The following is a 23,065-nucleotide window of genomic DNA, read 5'->3' as shown; positions in this document are numbered from 1 at the left end:
GGCCACTCCTGCGTTTTTTCCGGAAACGGTAGCGTTTTCAGCCACACGCCCCTGAAACGCCGTGTTTCCGCCCAGTAACACCCATTTCCTGTCAATCACATTACGTTCGCCGGAGCGATGAAAAAGCCGTGAGTAAAATTACTTTCTACATAGCAAAGTTACTTGGCGCAGTCGCAGTGCGAACATTGCGCATGCGTACTAAGCGGATTTTCATTGCGATGCGATGAAAAATACCGAGCGAACAACTCGGAATGAGGGCCCATGTGCACTGCAGGGGAGGCAGATATAACATGTACAGAGACCGTTAGATTTGGGTGGGTTATTTTGTTTCTGTGCAGGGTAAATACTGTCTGCTTTATTTTACACTGCAATTTAGATTGGAGATTGAACACACCACACCCAAATCTAACTCTCTCTGCACATGTTATATCTGCCTCCCCTGCAGTGCACATGGTTTTGCCCAACTGCTAACAAAGATCCTGCTGCGATCAAGTTGGAATTACCCCCATTGTCCTGCTCTCTCCTACTTACTTTTGCACTCTCTCTCCTACTTCTTGTTTTAGCTCTGATTAACTGATGTTGTCTTAAGCTCAGTTAGCTCTAGGGTGTTTGCGACCTACAGTATTTGGGGTAGGTACATGAAAATGGTTAGTGTAGTATTAAGCGAACCCTCTAGGCATCCCTTTCTAAATAAGCCCTGTAATTAAAATAATAGCCTCTGCACCTACAACAAGACCTGGTTATGAATAGCATTCACATTTAATAAATTTACCAATCCCCCAAAACATGGGGCCTAATTCAGACCTGATCGCTAGCAAGCGATTTTTGCACTGCTGCGATCAGATAGTCGCCGCCTACATGGGGAGTGTATTTTAGCTGTGCAAGTGTGCGAACGCATGTGTAGCAGAGCTGTACAAATAGATTATGTGCAGTCTCTGCACAGCACAGGATTTACTCAGCCTCTGCGATCACATAAGCCTGTTCGGGACCGGAATTGATGTCAGAAACCCTCCCTGCAAACGCATGGACACGCACAGCAGCAATCAGGTTTGAATTACCCCAATACTTCCAACGTTAAAAAATTAGTATTATAATTTATTAAAAAGCCCTTTCTGAGCATAGCCCCGAACTATAAAAAAAGTCACTTTACCCCATTAAATTGAGATTACCATGAAATCCAATTAAACAGTCCCCACCAAAAAAAGTATATCTCCCATAGGGCGGGATGTATTAAAATACATCGCTGCCCCTCGCCACCTACCGCAGCGATGTTGATCGCATATATACTAACATATGCGATCAACATCGCAATGCGGTGACAGAGGCCCCCGCGATACCTGTGAGGTGGTGTGCTGGGGGTCTCCGTCACCTCCCAGGGGTCTCCACACTTCCCACACGCCAGGTAGCAGCAGCAGGCTGCCCCCGGTGCTTCCTCCTCCCCCCTGCACCAGGGCTGCCTGGAGGAAGGCATGCTGGGGGGGAGGGGAAGTCGGCATCTGCAGCGGGGACGGCGGAGGCGGCAGGTTGCGGCGGCCGTCAATAATAAGCCCATAGGCTTCTATAGGGTATTGCCATCCAGAGATGGCGATACCCTGGGCGGCGAAAAACCAGCGTTGGGGTCTTAGTATATTTGAAAATGCGGTAAACCCCCCGAAAACGGGGGTTTTACCGCATTTTTCCCTTAGTACATCCCGCCCATACTCTGTTAATTAACTAGCCCTCACCCTCACTTTCACCACTTAATAGTTCACATACCCCTTGCCACATAAAAAAGCCATTATTCACCTACACTTACACTACCACCATCCTTCTACCCCCAGTTTTTATTTTTTACTCCAATCACCCTTAAGCCCAGTACACACTAGAGAGATGTGTGCTGAGCAATCTATCAAAGACCGCTCAGCACACATCTCTTTCCTCGCTCAACACAGCGTGATGTGTGCTGAGCGAGGGGGAACAGGATGGGGGGCCTCTCATTTCACCCAGCGTGTGAAATGAGCTATGTGCTAGATTGTGCCTGCATGCAGGCCAATCTAGCACCGGCAATAGAGACGTGCAGGCCGTGCATCGCTATCGCTGGGGGGCATACACACAAGAGATCCGTGCTTAACTTCTAAGCAATCTAGTCAGATTGCTTAGATTTTAAGCACGGATCTCTCTGTGTGTACCCCCTTTAAGCTCTCTCTCCAACAAAGCCCTCTGTAACCAGCCATTATGGTTTTATTTCCTAACAGACCAAACCCATCATTCTGTAGAACACCCTAGTTCTCTTAACTTTACCCCTCTATGCTTAGGGCCTTTTTCATATTTTAAGTAGAGATGAGCGGGTTCGGTTTCTCTGAATCCGAACCCGCCAGAACTTCATGTTTTTTTTCACGGGTCCGAGCGACTCGGATCTTCCCGCCTTGCTCGGTTAACCCGAGCGCGCCCGAACGTCATCATGACGCTGTCGGATTCTCGCGAGGCTCGGATTCTATCGCGAGACTCGGATTCTATATAAGGAGCCGCGCGTCGCCGCCATTTTCACACGTGCATTGAGATTGATAGGGAGAGGACGTGGCTGGCGTCCTCTCCGTTTAGAATAGATTAGAGAGACACTTGATTTACTAATTTTGGGGAGCATTAGGAGTACTCAGTACAGTGCAGAGTTTTGCTGATAGTGACCACCAGTTTTATTTATAATCCGTTCTCTGCCTGAAAAAAGCGATAGACAGCACACAGTGACTCAGTCACATACCATATCTGTGTGCACTGCTCAGGCTCAGGCCAGTGTGCTGCATCATCTATTATCTATATATAATATTATATATATCTGTCTGACTGCTCAGCTCACACAGCTTATAATTGTGGGGGAGACTGGGGAGCACTACTGCAGTGCCAGTTATAGGTTATAGCAGGAGCCAGGAGTACATAATATATTATATAGTGAGTGACCACCAGACACACAGTGCAGTTTATTTAATATATCCGTTCTCTGCCTGAAAAAAGCGATACACACAGTGACTCAGTCAGTCACATACCATATCTGTGTGCACTGCTCAGGCTCAGGCCAGTGTGCTGCATCATCTATATAATATATATTATATATCTGTCTGACTGCTCAGCTCACACAGCTTATAATTGTGGGGGAGACTGGGGAGCACTACTGCAGTGCCAGTTATAGGTTATAGCAGGAGCCAGGAGTACATAATATTATATTAAAACAGTGCACACTTTTGCTGCAGGAGTGCCACTGCCAGTGTGACTAGTGACCAGTGACCTGACCACCAGTATATATAATATTAGTAGTATACTATCTCTTTATCAACCAGTCTATATTAGCAGCAGACACAGTACAGTGCGGTAGTTCACGGCTGTGGCTACCTCTGTGTCGGCACTCGGCAGCCCGTCCATAATTGTATATACCACCTAACCGTGGTTTTTTTTTCTTTCTTTATACATACATACTAGTTACGAGTATACTATCTCTTTATCAACCAGTCTATATATTAGCAGCAGACACAGTACAGTGCGGTAGTTCACGGCTGTGGCTACCTCTGTGTCGGCACTCGGCAGCCCGTCCATAATTGTATATACCACCTAACCGTGGTTTTTTTTTCTTTCTTTATACATACATACTAGTTACGAGTATACTATCTCTTTATCAACCAGTCTATATATTAGCAGCAGACACAGTACAGTGCGGTAGTTCACGGCTGTGGCTACCTCTGTGTCGGCACTCGGCAGCCCGTCCATAATTGTATATACCACCTAACCGTGGTTTTTTTTTCTTTCTTTATACATACATACTAGTTACGAGTATACTATCTCTTTATCAACCAGTCTATATATTAGCAGCAGACACAGTACAGTGCGGTAGTTCACGGCTGTGGCTACCTCTGTGTCGGCACTCGGCAGCCCGTCCATAATTGTATATACCACCTAACCGTGGTTTTTTTTTCTTTCTTTATACATACATACTAGTTACGAGTATACTATCTCTTTATCAACCAGTCTATATATTAGCAGCAGACACAGTACAGTGCGGTAGTTCACGGCTGTGGCTACCTCTGTGTCGGCACTCGGCAGCCCGTCCATAATTGTATATACCACCTAACCGTGGTTTTTTTTTCTTTCTTTATACATACATACTAGTTACGAGTATACTATCTCTTTATCAACCAGTCTATATATTAGCAGCAGACACAGTACAGTGCGGTAGTTCACGGCTGTGGCTACCTCTGTGTCGGCACTCGGCAGCCCGTCCATAATTGTATATACCACCTAACCGTGGTTTTTTTTTCTTTCTTTATACATACATACTAGTTACGAGTATACTATCTTTTTATCAACCAGTCTATATATTAGCAGCAGACACAGTACAGTGCGGTAGTTCACGGCTGTGGCTACCTCTGTGTCGGCACTCGGCAGCCCGTCCATAATTGTATATACCACCTAACCGTGGTTTTTTTTTCTTTCTTTATACATACATACTAGTTACGAGTATACTATCTCTTTATCAACCAGTCTATATATTAGCAGCAGACACAGTACAGTGCGGTAGTTCACGGCTGTGGCTACCTCTGTGTCGGCACTCGGCAGCCCGTCCATAATTGTATATACCACCTAACCGTGGTTTTTTTTTCTTTCTTTATACATACATACTAGTTACGAGTATACTATCTCTTTATCAACCAGTCTATATATTAGCAGCAGACACAGTACAGTGCGGTAGTTCACGGCTGTGGCTACCTCTGTGTCGGCACTCGGCAGCCCGTCCATAATTGTATATACCACCTAACCGTGGTTTTTTTTTCTTTCTTTATACATACATACTAGTTACGAGTATACTATCTCTTTATCAACCAGTCTATATATTAGCAGCAGACACAGTACAGTGCGGTAGTTCACGGCTGTGGCTACCTCTGTGTCGGCACTCGGCAGCCCGTCCATAATTGTATATACCACCTAACCGTGGTTTTTTTTTCTTTCTTTATACATACATACTAGTTACGAGTATACTATCTCTTTATCAACCAGTCTATATATTAGCAGCAGACACAGTACAGTGCGGTAGTTCACGGCTGTGGCTACCTCTGTGTCGGCACTCGGCAGCCCGTCCATAATTGTATATACCACCTAACCGTGTTTTTTTTTTCTTTCTTTATACATACATACTAGTTACGAGTATACTATCTCTTTATCAACCAGTCTATATATTAGCAGCAGACACAGTACAGTGCGGTAGTTCACGGCTGTGGCTACCTCTGTGTCGGCACTCGGCAGCCCGTCCATAATTGTATACTAGTATCCAATCCATCCATCTCCATTGTTTACCTGAGGTGCCTTTTAGTTGTGCCTATTAAAATATGGAGAACAAAAATGTTGAGGTTCCAAAATTAGGGAAAGATCAAGATCCACTTCCACCTCGTGCTGAAGCTGCTGCCACTAGTCATGGCCGAGACGATGAAATGCCAGCAACGTCGTCTGCCAAGGCCGATGCCCAATGGCATAGTACAGAGCATGTCAAAACCAAAACACCAAATATCAGTAAAAAAAGGACTCCAAAACCTAAAATAAAATTGTCGGAGGAGAAGCGTAAACTTGCCAATATGCCATTTACCACACGGAGTGGCAAGGAACGGCTGAGGCCCTGGCCTATGTTCATGGCTAGTGGTTCAGCTTCACATGAGGATGGAAGCACTCAGCCTCTCGCTAGAAAACTGAAAAGACTCAAGCTGGCAAAAGCACCGCAAAGAACTGTGCGTTCTTTGAAATCCCAAATCCACAAGGAGAGTCCAATTGTGTCGGTTGCGATGCCTGACCTTCCCAACACTGGACGTGAAGAGCATGCGCCTTCCACCATTTGCACGCCCCCTGCAAGTGCTGGAAGGAGCACCCGCAGTCCAGTTCCTGATAGTCAGATTGAAGATGTCAGTGTTGAAGTACACCAGGATGAGGAGGATATGGGTGTTGCTGGCGCTGGGGAGGAAATTGACCAGGAGGATTCTGATGGTGAGGTGGTTTGTTTAAGTCAGGCACCCGGGGAGACACCTGTTGTCCGTGGGAGGAATATGGCCGTTGACATGCCAGGTGAAAATACCCAAAAAATCAGCTCTTCGGTGTGGAGGTATTTCACCAGAAATGCGGACAACAGGTGTCAAGCCGTGTGTTCCCTTTGTCAAGCTGTAATAAGTAGGGGTAAGGACGTTAACCACCTCGGAACATCCTCCCTTATACGTCACCTGCAGCGCATTCATAATAAGTCAGTGACAAGTTCAAAAACTTTGGGTGACAGCGGAAGCAGTCCACTGACCAGTAAATCCCTTCCTCTTGTAACCAAGCTCACGCAAACCACCCCACCAACTCCCTCAGTGTCAATTTCCTCCTTCCCCAGGAATGCCAATAGTCCTGCAGGCCATGTCACTGGCAATTCTGACGAGTCCTCTCCTGCCTGGGATTCCTCCGATGCATCCTTGCGTGTAACGCCTACTGCTGCTGGCGCTGCTGTTGTTGCCGCTGGGAGTCGATGGTCATCCCAGAGGGGAAGTCGTAAGCCCACTTGTACTACTTCCAGTAAGCAATTGACTGTTCAACAGTCCTTTGCGAGGAAGATGAAATATCACAGCAGTCATCCTACTGCAAAGCGGATAACTGAGTCCTTGACAACTCTGTTGGTGTTAGACGTGCGTCCGGTATCCGCCGTTAGTTCACAGGGAACTAGACAATTTATTGAGGCAGTGTGCCCCCGTTACCAAATACCATCTAGGTTCCACTTCTCTAGGCAGGCGATACCGAGAATGTACACGGACGTCAGAAAAAGACTCACCAGTCTCCTAAAAAATGCAGTTGTACCCAATGTCCACTTAACCACGGACATGTGGACAAGTGGAGCAGGGCAGGGTCAGGACTATATGACTGTGACAGCCCACTGGGTAGATGTATGGACACCCGCCGCAAGAACAGCAGCGGCGGCACCAGTAGCAGCATCTCGCAAACGCCAACTCTTTCCTAGGCAGGCTACGCTTTGTATCACCGCTTTCCAGAATACGCACACAGCTGAAAACCTCTTACGGCAACTGAGGAAGATCATCGCGGAATGGCTTACCCCAATTGGACTCTCCTGTGGATTTGTGGCATCGGACAACGCCAGCAATATTGTGTGTGCATTAAATATGGGCAAATTCCAGCACGTCCCATGTTTTGCACATACCTTGAATTTGGTGGTGCAGAATTTTTTAAAAAACGACAGGGGCGTGCAAGAGATGCTGTCGGTGGCCAGAAAAATTGCGGGACACTTTCGGCGTACAGGCACCACGTACAGAAGACTGGAGCACCACCAAAAACTACTGAACCTGCCCTGCCATCATCTGAAGCAAGAAGTGGTAACGAGGTGGAATTCAACCCTCTATATGCTTCAGAGGTTGGAGGAGCAGCAAAAGGCCATTCAAGCCTATACAATTGAGCACGATATAGTAGGTGGAATGCACCTGTCTCAAGTGCAGTGGAGAATGATTTCAACGTTGTGCAAGGTTCTGATGCCCTTTGAACTTGCCACACGTGAAGTCAGTTCAGACACTGCCAGCCTGAGTCAGGTCATTCCCCTCATCAGGCTTTTGCAGAAGAAGCTGGAGGCATTGAAGAAGGAGCTAAAAGGGAGCGATTCCGCTAGGCATGTGGGACTTGTGGATGCAGCCCTTAATTCGCTTAACAAGGATTCACGGGTGGTCAATCTGTTGAAATCAGAGCACTACATTTTGGCCACCGTGCTCGATACTAGATTTAAAGCCTACCTTGGATCTCTCTTTCCGGCAGACACAGGTCTGCTGGGGTTGAAAGACCTGCTGGTGACAAAATTGTCAAGTCAAGCGGAACGCGACCTGTCAACATCTCCTCCTTCACATTCTCCCGCAACTGGGGGTGCGAGGAAAAGGCTCAGAATTCCGAGCCCACCCGCTGGCGGTGATGCAGGGCAGTCTGGAGCGACTGCTGATGCTGACATCTGGTCCGGACTGAAGGACCTGACAACGATTACGGACATGTCGTCTACTGTCACTGCATATGATTCTCTCAACATTGATAGAATGGTGGAGGATTATATGAGTGACCGCATCCAAGTAGGCACGTAAGGGTGGGTGGGAGGGCCCAAGGACAATTCCATCTTGCACCTCTTTTTTCTTTTCTTTTTCTTTGCATCATGTGCTGATTGGGGAGGGTTTTTTGGAAGGGACATCCTGCGTGACACTGCAGTGCCACTCCTAGATGGGCCCGGTGTTTGTGTCGGCCACTAGGGTCGCTAATCTTACTCACACAGTCAGCTACCTCATTGCGCCTCTTTTTTTCTTTGCGTCATGTGCTGTTTGGGGAGGGTTTTTTGGAAGGGACATCCTGCGTGACACTGCAGTGCCACTCCTAGATGGGCCCGGTGTTTGTGTCGGCCACTAGGGTCGCTAATCTTACTCACACAGCTACCTCATTGCGCCTCTTTTTTTCTTTGCGTCATGTGCTGTTTGGGGAGGGTTTTTTGGAAGGGACATCCTGCGTGACACTGCAGTGCCACTCCTAGATGGGCCCGGTGTTTGTGTCGGCCACTAGGGTCGCTAATCTTACTCACACAGCTACCTCATTGCGCCTCTTTTTTTCTTTGCGTCATGTGCTGTTTGGGGAGGGTTTTTTGGAAGGGACATCCTGCGTGACACTGCAGTGCCACTCCTAGATGGGCCCGGTGTTTGTGTCGGCCACTAGGGTCGCTTATCTTACTCACACAGCGACCTCGGTGCAAATTTTAGGACTAAAAATAATATTGTGAGGTGTGAGGTATTCAGAATAGACTGAAAATGAGTGTAAATTATGGTTTTTGAGGTTAATAATACTTTGGGATCAAAATGACCCCCAAATTCTATGATTTAAGCTGTTTTTTAGTGTTTTTGGAAAAAAACACCCGAATCCAAAACACACCCGAATCCGACAAAAAAAATTCGGTGAGGTTTTGCCAAAACGCGTTCGAACCCAAAACACGGCCGCGGAACCGAACCCAAAACCAAAACACAAAACCCGAAAAATTTCAGGCGCTCATCTCTAATTTTAAGTAAAGCAAAAAGCAAGCAACTGGGAAAAACCATGTTGTACTGCAGATGGGCAGAGATGTATCATTTGCAGAGAGATTTTGTTTTGGGTGGGTTATATTTTTCCTGTGCATGGTACTTACTTGCTTTTGCATGTAGCCCACAAATGTTAGACAACTTTATTTTTACATTACAATTTAGATTTCATTTTGAATACACCCCACCCAAATCTAAAACTCTCTGCACGTTACATCTGTCCCACCTGCAGTACAACATGGTTTTGCCAAATTGCTTGCTTTTTTGCTTTATTTACAAACATGAATTATGCCCTCTATACAGTTCTGTTCAAAGGGCGGGATTCAAATCTTTTATTGCCCCCGATCTCCCGTCTAAAGTGACGGGAGATCGTGTGGCGATATTCTATGGCCCCCTGTTATCATGCTGAGCGTGCCCATAAGAGACAGGGTTTAGCCGCATAAAGCAGCTAAACCCAACTAAAGTCCTGGGCGCTATCGCGAAAAGTCCTGTTTGGGCATCCAAACGGTTCACTTTTCTTGCATTTCAACTCACCACCCCAGGGGGTGGCGAGCTGAAATGCTGATATCGCGCCAATCGGCAGCAACATTTCAATACTGCCAGCGGGCGTGATGGGGGCGAGAGGGGAGCTGCAAGATTTGAATCCCACCCAGTGTGTGCATTTTATAAATCTTATTAGTGATTGTGTTGTTTGTTCAAATTTGTTGGCACTCCAATTTTATTTATTTTTTACATAGAGAGTAAGTTTTGAAATTTTTTGCATAGTATGTAACCTGCTTGCTCAAATCAGGACACTAGAACTGATCTGCATTTATGGAAAATATCCAAACCAGACAAATTTTTGGTGTACATATTAGAGCAATTTGCAAAGTTTCTTGTTTATAATACCGAGACCCATTTCCTTTATTTTCTTGTTCTGCCCACACTTTTTCACTGCACCACCAATTCCTCCATCCTCCCCATCCCTTGTCTTCAGTTCCAGATTTCTCCACTACCTACAACTAGAGATGAGTGTGACCCACCAAAACTTTGCGATCCGAATCCGGCTCTGGGTTTCCTGCGTAACTGGGATCCCAGAACGAGGCAAAACGTCATAATTCCACTGGCAGATTCTCGTGGGGTTTTGGATTCTATAACAGTCCCGGTGATTGGCACCATTTTCACTCCAGCTGTGGAGAGTCCACTGAACAGACGTGTCCATCTCAGTACTGGGTTGTGTATTATGGAGCATGGCCGTGGGGCTGCTAGCTGCTCTAGGGCTGGTGTATCAGTCCAGGGATGCTCTGCTTATCATTAAGTGGTGTATCTGACAAAGGGTGATCTGTCCATAATCTATATACATCCAGAGACTCTGCCTCAGTGTTAAATCCCAGTATAGTGTGTGTACATTCAGGGGCTGGTGTGTCCTATTGTGTCCCCAGTATCAGTCCAGGGGTGCTCTGTCTGGTGGTGTGTCTGACAAGGGGTTGTCTGTCCTTACACATCCAGAGGCTCAGCTACAGTGTTAAAAAACCCAGTATACATCCAGATAAAACCAAAAAAAGAAAGTATTAGCGCTTGTAGGTCACAAATGAGAAGATAGGTCACAATAAATCACAATTTAATAAAACATGTTAAAAACTGCGTGCTAAGCACATATAAATGAAAAAACAATAATACATAAAGTGAGTAGTGCTCCTCCCGATTGTAAGGTTTTTATGGAAGAAAAGTTCAGAAAACCTGTTCCGATAATTAGTCCCGTTGGACTCTGAGAGCCCATGCAAATCACAACTGTGAATAATAGTTACCACCAGCGTCTCTCAAGGTTTTTAAGTGGAACTGCGTCCACATGTGGCTTTTCCTCGATTGGTGATGAAATGGAGCTTCCACAGTGTGAAAGGAACTCTCTTTATAAAAAGTCCAAATGCTGTTACTTGGTGGGGACTTGGTCCAGGTGAAGGTCTTCCAGTAGACAGGGAGTGGGCACAAAGCGGCAGGACTCACCAACGCGTTTCGTTGTGTTTGAGAAACTTTTTCAACCCCTTTGTGTATAATAGCAGCTGTGGTGAACCCCCTCATCTAGCGCCAGGAGTGAAATTACCTTTGGGTAAATTTATCCTTACAGTATACATCCAGAGGCTGGTGTGTCCTATGTTTCAGTATCAGTCCAGGGGTGCTCTGTCTGTCATCTGGTGGTGTATCTGAAAACAAGGGGTGATCAGTCCATCCATCCAGGGGCTCCATCCCAGTGTAAAATTAAAATTAAAATGACTAAAATATAATTGTAAAAAATATATATTTTTTGTTTGTTTGTGCTATACCACAGTGTACTATACAATTATTATTTTATTTTCATAATTACTGTGACACTGCCGGTCAGACCTCATTATATTATTGTTTTGTACTCATACACATATTGTGCGACACTGTTAGTGAAATTTAGCCACGACACTGTGAGTGAAAATAAACCACAGTGTTTGATTACTTTTCCTGACTCATATACATATTGTGCGACACTCTGGGTGAAGGTGATACCACAGTAATATATTTTCATACTCATCTCATACACGTATTGTGTGACACTATTGGTAAAATAAAACTGCAGTGTTTGATTACTATTTCTGACTATTAAATTTTTTGTACAAATTGTGGTATGTGATGTACTTCACTTTATACATGTTTGTGAATAGATATGGAGGACGAGCATTTGAGAGGAGAGCAAGAAGCACATACTAGGTGCTGCCTCCAGTCATGATGATACAATTCCACCAACGTCATCTACTAAGGCCGATGCCCAGGGGTCAGGGCATGTAAAATCAAAGAAGCAATTTAATTTTACAGTGGTAAAGAAAAAAACATCAAAAAGAAAGTCAGCTACAAAGGCAGTAAGACAAATTGTGCATTCAAAACTGTCAGACATTCTTGATGAACGTTTAGGGGTGTCCACATCAGCTATTTTGATTCTGACATTTCTCACACTGTCCTCAAAGAGATGCCTCTTTCACCTCCTTCCACCATTTCTGCACCATCTGCCTATGTGGGGAGCAGTACAATTAAAGATGGTGATGATGAGGACATAATAGAAATTGAGGATTGTGTGTGGAAATAAGACAGGATGAGAGGGTTATGTGTGTAATATCTGACAGTGAGGTTGTTATTGATGATGTTGTTTGTGTATGTCAGCCACCAGTGGCTGCAGGTGTTGCCCGTGAAAAAAAGAAAGCCATTGTGATGCCTGGGCATACGACCAAAAAAGCCACCTCTTGGGTGTGGGATTATTTTTCCCCAAATCCTGACAATGTTTGTGAAAGCATCTGCTCCATTTGTGAGGCTCAAGTTAGCTGAGGTAGGAATGTTAGCCATCTTCTTCATGAATTTATTTCTCTGTGCTCCTATCCTCTGACACTGTGGATGCTAATCTAATGATGTTTCAATGTTGTTGCCAACATTCTTGAAGTGCAAGCATACAAGCATTGGGACTGGGGATTTTCCCAATATCCCATTGAACAAGTCTGACTTTGTTAATAAGTACAGCATTTAAATAGTCTTGAAAATAAAATAGTAACCCTCTGCCCCTCCTTGACCTGTGATTTCTATCTATAGTTTACCCAAAAATGGCTATACAGTATGTGTATCCACAGTTTTGAAGCTCAACAATGTATCTGAAAGCATTAGGACTTTGGTCTCACTGAGAGATTACAAAAGTCTAGATTAAGGCCAGATTCAAAGATGTTCACTAATGCCACCACAGCTACAAACTTGTAGGAAGAGGCAGTGCAAAAATCCGCAAATGTTGCATCTGCCAGGATTTGTATTGAGACGCCCTCTGATGTCATCTCTGAACTGCAGCTTGTATGGACCTGTGGGTTTTTCTTTTTGAAATAGGAGCAGTACCAGGTTATGAGGGCTAGCATAGAGTGATGGTGCTTCTCAGAGTCTTGTCTGGAGTTAAATATTACAATTTCCAACTTGCAGTCTTGCACATATATGTCACTCTATATAGATGTTCAGATTTGGCTATTTTTAGGGATTCTAATCAGATATGTATATAATAAATATTAGTTTCCCCTTTCTTTTTAGACAGAAACTACATTTGGGAGGTAGAATATGTGCACTTAATATCAATCATGCACATCGATCAATGGAGACTCTGGGTAGAATAAAGGAATGTAGTTACAATACCACATGACAGTATCCCGGCAGTCGAAAAACCGATGCCTGAATCCCAATCGTTCTTCCAGCAGGACGCGCTCATGCCCTATTGTGGGGGTGGGGGGTTTAGGTTAAGGCATTAGAAGGCGGGTTAGGATTAGATTGCAGGGAGAGGAAGGTTATGGTTAGGTACCAGTGAGGGGGTGGGGTAGGGTTAGACACTTAGAATAGGAGGTTAGGAACCAAGTGGGGAGGGCTAGGTTTAGGCAGCGGGGAAGGGAGGGTTAGGGTTAGGCACCACTGGGGAGGGTTAGGGTTAGACACATACAAGGAAGGGTCATAGATAAGGTAGGGAACAGGAGGGGGTTAGGGTACTTTTGGAGGGGCTGTTGGGATTCTGATAGCTAGGATGCCGCTGTCAGGATTCTTAACAACAGCATCCTGTCCATCGGGATATCATACTGAATCCAGAATAAATTTAGAATCCCATATATGATGTAAGGGGTGTGTGTGCAGTTGTGACTGCTACCTTTTCCTTGCGAAAATTATAGTAGTATTCCCACATTGTATATTCAAAGAGATGTGCAACTCATTTACTATGATTCTGTTATGATTTTCCCCAGGAGTGCAGCAAAATCACAAAGTCCTGGTGATTGTATTGAATAAAAAACAAGTTTATTTTGGAAGAACACAGATGGCAGCAAATGCAGGTAAACTTCAGACAAAACAAACATCAGAAAAGTATATAATAAATAATGACAGGCACTAAGACACAGAGCTGGTATGAAACTCACTTCCTTGCTGTGATACAGAATATGACCAGATATTTAAACAGAGTCCAGACATCAGATAAATATTTAGTAAATGACAGGTTTCCAGGCACAAAGACATGGGGTTGGTATGAAACTCCCTTCTTTTTTGTGGTAATCCTTTCTGTAGTACACCTTGTTGTAGTACATGATTATGGCAGGATACATGAACAGAGTCCAGAAAACAAATAGCGATAAGAGCAGCAACCTCTTCCCCTAAAGGCCCATACACACTGGTCGATTTTGAGCTCAAAGTTGCTCACTTTTGGCGTTTTGAGCTACTCTGAGCTCAAAATTGCCTAGTGTGTATGGCTGGGTGATGAGCAGTGAACGCTGATGCGCGCTCCTGCATCATCGCCGGCCGTTGACGGCCATCGCCCTGTTTTACTGGCCGAGTGAACCATTTCCATAGTCTCCTACTGTTGAAAGTGGTTCACCCCCATGAAAATCGCTGGGCCGGGTGAAAATCGTTCAGTGTGTATACACTGTGAGATTTTCTGGCCAGCGATTTTCACATCATCGGTCTGCATACACACTGGGCAAAACCGCCCAGTGTGACTACACCTTATGACCAGAAACAACAATGACCAGCACTGAGTTCTGGAACCCAGCAGGCTAAATAAGGAGATGTCAGGTGTTGTCTATGTTGGTAATTATTGATTCATTAGCTAACTAACTAACTAACTAACTAACACCTGACCACATCACAGAGTCAGGAGAGCAGCACGTCAGGTAAGACTAATACAATAGTAAAACAAAGTAGGCCTGATGACCCCTAGTGGCAGAGAAACATACTACTAGAAAACATAGCAGGACAGAACACATGTAACATAAGATAATACGATCATCTTTTCTTTTTTTTCTTCTTCTTTTTCTTTACCTGGTATTCCTGGGTGGTCATTAGGAGAAAAATGGTACCATAGGCATTTGTGCCTCATACCTTCATATACGTGACCCAATTCACGCTCATCAAGTGACCCATGATTAAAACTAATTGCCCTGAAAATTTTGCATATGGGCTATAAAATTGATAAGATGATGGTCACTTCTTATATTTTTTAAAGAAACTAAATCACGATTTGTATAATTGCTTATTAAACTTCCTACAATCATACCACACCTTATAAGCCCAATCTCTACCGATCTTGGAAGCAAAACAGTGAGGGCCTGGTCAGTACTTGGTGGGCGACCACCCAGGAATACCAGGTATTGTAGGGCGACCAATTTAACTTATCACGCACTGCTGGGGGGTTACTGCGCAGACGGACCTCAATAAATATTTAAATTTTTCTGACTAGTTAAGTCAGTTTATATAATATTTATTACTGTCACATATCTCCACACATGATCACTCTTTTTATATGTGTTATGGAAATACAAATTTTAAGACATATCAAATAAAATTTATTAATTTTAAAATAATCATACATTATTAATCACATACTGCTTCAGATAAGAGTGCTCCCTATCAGGGTTGTCTTGTCCTCTCTCTAGTACATCTGGTTATACTTGTTTCTACACCCTTGGGAGCACCACTGACCGTCAAATTTCCTTTACTAATCTGACATTGAGTTATGGGTATATATTTGACCAATTAAGGGGAATAATACCGCTCGAGTGTCAGTCATTTCTGAAGCAATTTTATATTGAACTTAAGATCCAGTACGGCTCTCCCAAACTACTTTTTTTGCTACGATATTTGAGAGTTTTTAATATGTCCTCCCTTTCCCTTCTCCGCTCCAAACTACAGTATACATTTGGGGCTAAATGTATTAGGGTGCAGTTTCAGAAAATTTGTGATTTTACCGCAAATTCTCATGTTTTCCGAAAATCACAAATGTAATAGCTTGCAATTTTGTTAAAAATTGCAAGTTTTTAACATATACCAAAAATCTCAAGTGAAAAATTGCATCCAGATGTTTTCCCATTGAAAACAATGAAAATCGCAAATGTAATAGGATGCAATTTTTTCACTTGCACACAAAACCTTACCAAAACTCGCCAGAATAATAGACCAGGATTAGACTGATCCATGCATGCTTCTGTCTGTAACAATAATGAAAGTGAAAAAAGTTACAAATAAAAAAAACAATGTGTGGGTCCCCCCCCCCCAAAAAAAAAAAAAAGCATAACCAGTCCCGGGCTCTTTCAGCTGGTCCTGGTTGCAAAAATATGGGGGGGGGAAATGAGCAGGGGTTCCCCGTATTTAAGCAACCATCACCGGGCTCTTGGAAAGGTCCTGGTTCCAAAAATATGTGGGACAAAAGAAGTAGGGGTCCCCCGTATTTTTTAAACCAGCAACGGGCTCCACTAGCCAGGGAGGTGATGCCGCAACCGGGGGAAACTTTTATACAGGTCCCTGCGGCCACAGCATCACACACCCCAACTAGTCAACCCTGGCCAGGATTCCCTGGGGAGTGGGGACCCCTTAAATAAAGCCCCCCCCCCCCTGCAGGCACCCAAGGGCCAGGGATGAAGCCGGGGATGTCCCCAGCACCCGTGGGCTTTCGGTGCTGGGATGATAGCAGTGAAAGTGTTAAAAAAGATTATTGTCTTTTATTGTGGAACTACAAGTCCCAGCAAGCCTCCCCCACATGCTGGTACTTGGAGATGCACAAGTACCAGCATGCAGAGAATTAAAGGGCCCACTGGTACCTGTAGTTCCACAACAGAAGAAATACCCCAAAAAAGACAAAAAACACACACTGGAAAGCCACGCTGACACTTCTCGCTGCCGGTGCCACTACCTGTCATACAGTGGGACAGGCGCAGTGGCAGCCAGCAGCAACAGCAGGGGAGCCCAGCAGGGAGATCCCCTCCTCAGCATGGCACCTCCCTGCACTGCATACCATTGCTGAGCGGGTTGCGCCAGATCTGCGCAGATTACAGTATACGCAATAAGAAGAAACATCAACTGCTGGGGTAGCCCTATTGCTATGCAGACTTGACATGGCAGGAACAAAGCAAAAACTATGTTTTTGTACATACATAATCGCATCTGATGGCATAAACATGACTCAAAATGTCCATGACTTATCTACGTCTTTGCTGCCACTCCCTGTTACCTCCCCCAAATGGTCCCTTCCTGTCAATCAATCTGTGATAAAAATCTCAGTATGAGCATGATCGCAACAGCACCTTGGCTCATGCGCAGTGTGATTGCAGCACATGTGCAGTCTGCTAATACTCACTACGTGAACATCGGCATTGCATGCAAACATGAATTAGGACCATTGTCCTGCTGAACAGTGACGTGCGGTGGGTGAGGCAGGTGAGGCAGAGCCTTTCCTGCCATACTGACGTTTGTGCCAGAGTTTTTACTTTATAAAGTATATGAAAAATACAAAGATTTTGATCTTTTGAAATATCTTCTTTGTATTATTCTAATCATTTTTATAGCCAAAGCTCTGGAGAAAAAAGTCTATGACAGCCTATGTTTTCAGCACATTTCTGATCAAAACTCACCAAATTTATAGTAGTTTATACTGCTGCACCTGTGTATAATGCCCAGATGTACCCTTTGGCTCATACTGTAGATTGCGTTTAAATCTGGCTCTGGTGCTAACCAGGTCCTCCTGAGCCATTTAGCTCACCGCATGTCCCTGCTGCTAAAATATGAACTTTCTCCCAAGCTTCTAACAGACTGCACAGGATGTCTTGCTGTATCTTTATGTCTTTTTTTTTAACCATTTATTGGTCCTTCAATTTTATCAAAATCGACTGTTCTGCTCTTTTGGAATGATGTTTGCTAAGGAAAGGACAGAATTTGTTTTTTTGCGACACATAAAGGGAAATTCTATTGCCGTCAATTGCTACAGAAAACATGTGAAGGGTCATTAGTATATATATTGCGCATGATGTTAGAACCCAAAGTTTTTGCTATATAAGTAAGGCCCTCATTCCGAGTTAATCGCACGTAGCAACTTTTTGCTGCTCGTGTGACCAACTTGACGCCGCCTATGGGGGAGTATATTTTAGCATAGCAGCCCTGCTATGCAAAAAAAGTTTCCTGAAAAAGAACACCAGGGTCAGACCTACTTACCCTGTGCTACGGATCCAGCGATGAAGGTCCCGGGATTGATATCAGACATCCACCTTCCAAACGCCTGGATACGCCTGCGTTCGCATCTCCACACTCGAAAACGGTGAGTAGACGCCCCGGAGCGCCTTCCCGCTGTCAATCTTCTTGCGATCGCGCTAGCGATCACTTTCTTCTTTTTTCTGGCCGCTGCCCGGCGACGGGCGTCTCTGGTCAATGACGCGTGTGCGCATTGCGCCCGCCGCGCATGTGCAGTTCCTACCTGTTCACACCTCAGAGAATAACCGCTGCGTGCGAATGGGTCGGACTGACCCTCTAAATGCACAGCCATACAATGTAGCACTTGTTCTTGCATTTGGTGTGGTACTGCAAATGGAAAATACATTGAGTCTAGTATACAAAATAAAGTGAGTGTAGGAAAGGTAACAATATTTGCTAACCCACAAGTGAGCCACAAACCTGGCAATAGAATGGAAAAGCTAACTAACAGTATATTGCCTGTGGTCCTTTCTTAGTAAATTTAGTTCTTCTTGAACCATGGTCATTAACTCTGATTGACTGATTAAATTACTGGTTCCAAGACCTCAGGTGACTTTGGCTGACCACACTCTGTATTCAGCAATTCTTCACTCTATATTCCAAATGGGAATGGTCATATAGCTTTCAACAGTGTCAGACTGGGGCATGAAGGGCCCAATGGGGGTATGCAGTGGTAGGGGCCCAGGTTCAGGGGTGTGGCCAACTGCAACAGAGGCATAGGTAACCATTAGGGAGTGCATGGTCTAGGCCCCTTGACTAATATATATATATATATATATATAGAGAGAGAGAGAGAGAGAGAGCGCAAATGACTGGCACTCCAATCAAAAATAGAATAATGCCTGGTTGCCCTCAATCAAGCAGAACATGCAGTCAGGGTGGGGCAACGTCACTCGCATTGCTTGATCAGCATGACAATGATTTACATACCAGTTCACAGAAACTTAGTGGGACATTCCGCTGCACAGAGATTTTGGTCAAACCAAACATTATGTGCACCGGAATATCCCACTAAGTTGCTGTGGACTGGTATGTAAACCATTTGTCATGCTGATAAAAGCACTGCGAGTGCCGCTGCCTCACCCTGACTTCACTATATATATGTATACTGTGTATAGTAAATACTGCTAGTGCATCAAGATAATGACAGCAGTACCCTGTGGAGAATAGGGGAGGTGGGGCCCCCTAGGCAGTGGGGCCCACTGGGGGTTTCCTTTGTGGGCCAGTCCAACAATGGATTTTAAATTCACAGAATAGTCTGGAAATAAATGACTCCAAAAAGCCACCAAATAACTGGAATCAGCTCAGTACCAGAAGGGAACATTATTAGAATTTAGCTGGAACAAAGTAGCTCTAAATAGCCCTTTATTTCTGTGTAATGTTCTGTGCACTTTGACTTTTAAACTGTCATTCAGAAAAATGTTTGCAAACTGAATAATATAAATGTTTGTAAAAGGAGGGTAAGTAAAACTTGCAGTGTCAGTGACATTTAATGGGTAACCCAAAGTCCAGTACAAAAATATTTTTATTTTTCTAGTACAACTGACCTTGCATACCTCTGAAGGAATATGATATATGTAATCATATCAAAACATTACAAAAAGTGTATAAAAATAAATAACTTCTAAAAGTGTTGACAAGACTGCTCTCCATGCATATGTATATATGAACTTGCCTTTAAAAAACAACATTAGGAATGTGAAACCATTTTGAACAGTGGGTAGGATGTGTTTTAGTATTTAGACTGTTAGATTATTATCTTGTATGACATTCTTTTTCTGGCAAAAGCTGTGTGTACACCCTATTGGAGTAAGGCTGCAACTACTCAGTCTGTAAACTTCAGTGTTGCTTTCTACATACTCAGCATAGCAAATAGTGTTAGTGCCATGAGATGGACATTGACATTCCGACTCCCAATTCACCAGGGAATAGATGGATAATGGGTTTCATGATAACAATAATAGAAAAGTTTCTTTCCACAGATTACAAATGTCTATCTCTAACTCTTGGGACACTGTCCAGATCTTCAGTTCTCCTAAAACTAAAGGTAATCAGAACAGTCTGGATATAGTCAGAGAGCACTGTGTATTGTGTTACAAACTCGCACATGCTAGATTTTCTCTTCTTACTAAGCTATATCCACATGCATTATTGTGGGCATCATATCACAGTAGTACAGTATTTTATTATTTAGCTTCTGTATATGCAGTGCATCATTACACTGTTATTACATTCATTATACAACATTTCCCTAATGTCCCTCTAGTATCTCCATACTCTCTGTATTTTATGAAAAGCTTTTGTGTACGTCATTGTTTCTATACCGTATTATGTTCATTCTATTTGTTTAGTGCTTATTGGAGAAAGAGAGCTATATAAATAAAATTATTATTATGATTATTATTATTATTATTATTATTAATAAATACATTGCTTATTGCATACATTCAGAGGCATATCTAGGGTTTTTGGAGCCCAGGGCAAGATTCAGAATGGCGCCCCCCCCCCCCCCCCCCCTCAAAATCCAACGCAAAGTATGTGCGTGCAGCAAAAAAATGGGTGTGACAACACACCAGAAGGGGCGTGGTTACTGGAAATGGGGCGGGCCAACATGACACGCCACATGTTTCTCATCACACTGGGAACGGGATGCGGTCAGGGTCCCGACAATAAAAATCCGACGCCGGGATCCCGACTGCCAGAATACCGACAACGGCGACACAGCTATTCCGACTCGGGAGTGGGAATAAAACCTGTGGCAAGCACAGCGCACCACCAAGCCCATAGCGTGGCGAGCGCAGCGAGCCCGTAAGGGACTTTGTTCTGCTCGCTCCCCTGTCGGCATTCTGGCATTCGGGATTTCGACCGTCGGGATCTCGTACCCAACGCCTGGGAACAGTCACTTTTCAATATCACATGCACCTTACCTTTATGATGGTTTCTCACAATGTGGAACCTCTGAAGAAATGTATCCTCTGAGGTGGATGGCGTCTTTAGTCGGTATTCACTATTCATGTAGGAGATCACATTGTCCATAAGATGTCTGTTTGTGTAGGAATATTAACAAGGTCAGCATCATACAACAGTAGTTCAACCAGACTCGTGTCACCTCAGGCCGCCTGTGCCTCTCAGCACACTATCAGCTCCCTTCCGCGTAGTCTCTCAGTACACCATCACCTCCCCCTGCGTCGTCTCTCAGCACACCATCACCTACCCATTGCATCGTCTCTCAGCACACCATCACCTTCCCATGCGTCGTCACCCAGTACACCATCACCTCCCTATGCATCGTCACTTCCCCTGTGCACCATCACCTCCCCCTGCGTCGTCTCTCAGCACACCATCACCTACCCATTGCATCGTCTCTCAGCACACCATCACCGTCACTTCCCCTGTGCACCATCACCTTCCCTGCATCTTCTCATGTTCCGTCTGTGTCTCTCAATATTCTCTTTTCCTTCTGCATCAAAAAGCCTCCCCAACTTCATTGTGTTTTCATTCTGTGGGGTAAATGTATTATAGTGGCATGTATCGTGCCGCTATAAAGCTTCCTGCTTCGCCTCATTAACAAGGTGAAGCAGGAAGGGACATTGACAAGATGTATTACCATCTTGTCTGACGAAGCGGTGATGTCCACCTGAGCACACAGTGCTTCAGCTCAGTACTGACGCGCTGTGTCTCCCTGTCCCGACCGGCTCCTCTGCCAATGTGTGGGATCTCGCTCCTCCCGCGAGATCCCCTGGCGCAGTCCGGAGCCAGCACCCGCCACTGCCAGGGACAGCTCTGTCCCTGCTGTGTTCTATGGGCATTGCCACCTGAAGCTGTCAAAATCGATAAGGACAGCGCCCCTTTCACCCTGCATACACCGCTGTGATCATACATGGGGGAGAAGTGGTGTAGCGCATACAACATGCACTTATACCGCTTCTCCCCCATATCGACACATAATACATTTACCCCAATGTCTCTCAGCGGGCAGGTTGTATTAAAATACATTGACGCCCCTCGCCACACTTGCCGATGCAGGGTCCAACTGCTCGTCGGATCAGCTTTACCCTCCCAGTGTCAATAACCAATAACCTCTCCAAATGCATGGATGCAGCTGCTCTTACCCTCCCAGTGACACTACAACGACCTACCCAACGGAGGTCCAAAAGGATATTAATACAGCACAAAGCTCTAACCTCCACCACCTTCAGGGTAATAATACAGCACATTGGCCCCCACCACAGGATAATAATAAACACATAGGTCCCCCCCCCCCCCGGATAATAATACACCACATAGGCCCCCTAGCACAGAATAATAAGATAGCACATAGCTAACCTCCCCCCCTCACGATAGCACATAGCTTACCCCACCCTCACACACACACACACACACACACACACACACACACACACACACACACACACACACACACACAATAATAATAATAATAATAATAAAATAGCACATACAGTAGGCCACCAGTTCAGGATAATACAGCACATAGCACACCTCCCCAGGATAATAGTACAGCACATAGGCCCCCACCGGGTTGCAGTTGGCAGAGGCCAAAGGGGAGGAGCCATTCCGTACCTGCTTCCTGGGAACACCAGCGGAGAATATTCCAGAACCAAAACCACTGTATGATGAGAGCGGCACCAGGCAGTCAGAGCAGCGGAGGAGACACGAGCCAGGAAGAGCCAGTGTTTGGCAGGAAGGAAGTGACTCGGTGAGAGACGAGGAGCCAATGTGAGGAGAGATGAGAGGAAGGGGAGTGCCCCTCTCATCCAGCCAGCCAGACTGCATCGCGGATGATCGCGCTTCCCTTCTGTGTCACAGCAGCATATTATAATGGATGGTATTCAATACTTTTCATTCCCTTCCACACCCGTTCTGTTTCTGATGACGGGAGTAGTATAATCATTTCAGCTCGCTACCCCTGGGGTAGTGAGGTCGGCCAACCCTTTATGCAGCTAAAC

At 44.8% G+C, this 23,065-nt stretch overlaps 1 pseudogene; it reads left to right on the top strand.

Moving 5' to 3' along the window:
- Positions 1 to 15,121: 15,121 nt before the first annotated feature.
- On the top strand, positions 15,122 to 15,238 carry LOC135052629 (5S ribosomal RNA; annotated as a pseudogene).
- Positions 15,239 to 23,065: the final 7,827 nt, after the last annotated feature.

This window comes from Pseudophryne corroboree, chromosome 2 (genome assembly GCF_028390025.1).
Source record: "Pseudophryne corroboree isolate aPseCor3 chromosome 2, aPseCor3.hap2, whole genome shotgun sequence".
Classification (NCBI taxonomy): domain Eukaryota; kingdom Metazoa; phylum Chordata; class Amphibia; order Anura; family Myobatrachidae; genus Pseudophryne; species Pseudophryne corroboree.
Note: the sequence above shows the minus strand (reverse complement) of the source record. Positions and strands in the feature narration are given on the sequence as shown.